We start from the raw sequence: 2,110 nt of genomic DNA on the forward strand, positions 1-2,110 counted from the left end.
CGGGGGGCAGTACCCGCTCTTGGGCTGGCGAGCGGGTAAATACCCACGGTGTCACGGGGGGCAGTACCTGCTCTTGGGCTGGCAAGCGAGTAAATACCCACGGTGTCACGGGGGGCAGTACCCGCTCTTGGGCTGGCGAGCGGGTAAATACCCACGGTGTCGCAGGGGGCAGTACCCGCTCTCCGGCCGGCGAGCAGGTAAATACCCGCCACGTCACGGGGGGCAGTACCCGCTCTTGGGCTGGCGAGCGGATAAATACCTGCCACGTCACGGGGGGCAGTACCCGCTCTTGGGCTGGCGAGCGGGTAAATGCCCATGGTGTTACGGGGGGCAGTACCCGCTCTTGGGCTGGCGAGCGGGTAAATGCCCGCCGTGTCGCAGGAGGCAATACCTGCCTGCGGGCCGGTGTGCGGGTAAATACCCATGGTGTCACGGGGGGCGGTACCCACTCTTGGGCCAGCGAGCGGGTGAATACCTGCGGTGTTATGGGGGGTAATGCCTACTCTCGGGCTGGCGAGTGGGTAAATACCCGCCGTGTCACAGGGGCAGTACCTGCCACGGGCTGGCAGCGGGTAAATGCCCATGGTGTCGGGGGGGCAGTACCTGCTCCTGGGTCGGCAGTGGGCAAATATCCACCGTGTCATGGGGGGTGGTACTTGTGGGCTGACGAGCGGGTAAATACCCGCTGTGTCACGGGGGGCAGTACCTGTGCTCGGGCTGGCAAGCGGTAAATACCCGCGGTGTCATGGAGGGTAGTCCCTGCTTTCGGGCTGGCGAGGGGGTAAATACCCACTGGAATACAGGGTCATTCCCATTCACAGGCCAGGCAGCTGGTAAATACCCGCTGTGTCACAGGGGGCAATACCTGCGTGTGGGCCAGGGAACGGGTAAATACCCGCTGCAACACAGGGTTGTTCCTGCGTATGGGCCAGGGAACGGGTAAATACCTGCTGCAACACAGGAGGTAACACCTGCTTACAGGCCAGTGAGCGGGTAGATATGCTCCGCGTCATGGGGGGCTGTTCCTGCTCACAGGGCTGTAAGTGGGTAAATACCCGCCGTGCTGCAGGGGGCTGTTCCTGCTCACAGGCTGGTGAGTGGGTAAATTCCCGCACCATGTCACGGAGGGTAATACCTGCTTACAGAACCATGAGCGGGTAAATACCCGCCATGTTGCAGGGTGCACTAGCTGGTTGCCCGCTAGCGAGCAGGTAAATACCCACACCATGTTGCGGGGGACGATAGCTGCTTACGGGCCAGGGAGCGGGTAAATATCCACTGCGTCACATGGGGTGATACCTGGTTATAGGTGTGTAAGTGGGTAAATGCCCACTGCATCGCAGCGGCACTACCCACTTACAGGCCTATTAGTGGGTAAATACCCACTGTGTCATGCAGGGTGATACCTGCTTACAGGCCTGTTAGCGGGTAAATACCCCCTGTTATCGTGGGGGGTGATACTTGCTTACAGGCCCGTTAATAGGTAAATACCTGCTGTGTTGTGTGGGGTGATACCTGCTTACGGGCCAGCGAGCAGGTAAACATCCACCGTGCGGGACAGCAGGACCTGTTTGCGAAGATCACAAGCGGGTAAATACCCACTGTATCATGCAGAGTGGTATCTGGCTACGGGCAGGGGGTGGGTAAATACCCACCACAGCATGTGGGGCTGTCCCTGCTTACTGGCTGGTGAGCGGGTAAATACTCACCACGTTGTGGGGGGCAAGACCTGCTTACAGGCCCGTAACAGGGTAAATACCTGCCGTAGTGTACAGTGCAGTATCCATTTACGGGCCCATAAGCGGGTAAATACCACGGCAACGTGGGAGCGATTCCCGCTTACGCACCTGTAAGCGGGTGAATTCCCACCACGTTGCGGGGGGTGATTCCTGCTTGTAGACCTCTAAGCGGGTAAATACCTGCGCTGTTGGGGGTGGTGATACCCGTTTTGGGTCTATAAGCGGGTAAATACTGCTGTGGGAGGCACCAACTTACAGGCTGCCAGGAGGGGGGGGGGGAATACCTGCTTATTGGCCTGTGAGCGGGTAAATACCCGCCGCAGCAGAGGAGGCCAACCCGCTCGCGGGCCAACAAGCGGGTAAATACCTGC

General features: G+C 59.5%; 1 long non-coding RNA gene across 1 annotated transcript in view; it reads left to right on the forward strand.

The window, feature by feature from the left end:
• The first annotated feature begins 304 nt into the window (after nt 1-304).
• Nucleotides 305-2,110, forward strand: part of LOC146587918 (uncharacterized) — a 50,948-nt gene continuing 49,142 nt past the window's right edge. Inside the window, exon 1 of the long non-coding RNA XR_014897539.1 lies at nt 305-374. This is a non-coding gene — a long non-coding RNA (uncharacterized LOC146587918). The remainder of the gene's footprint in view (nt 375-2,110) is intronic.

Source organism: Rhea americana, unplaced genomic scaffold (genome assembly GCF_003343005.1).
Source record: "Rhea americana isolate MKP2758 unplaced genomic scaffold, rheAme1 scaffold_553, whole genome shotgun sequence".
NCBI lineage: Eukaryota > Metazoa > Chordata > Aves > Rheiformes > Rheidae > Rhea > Rhea americana.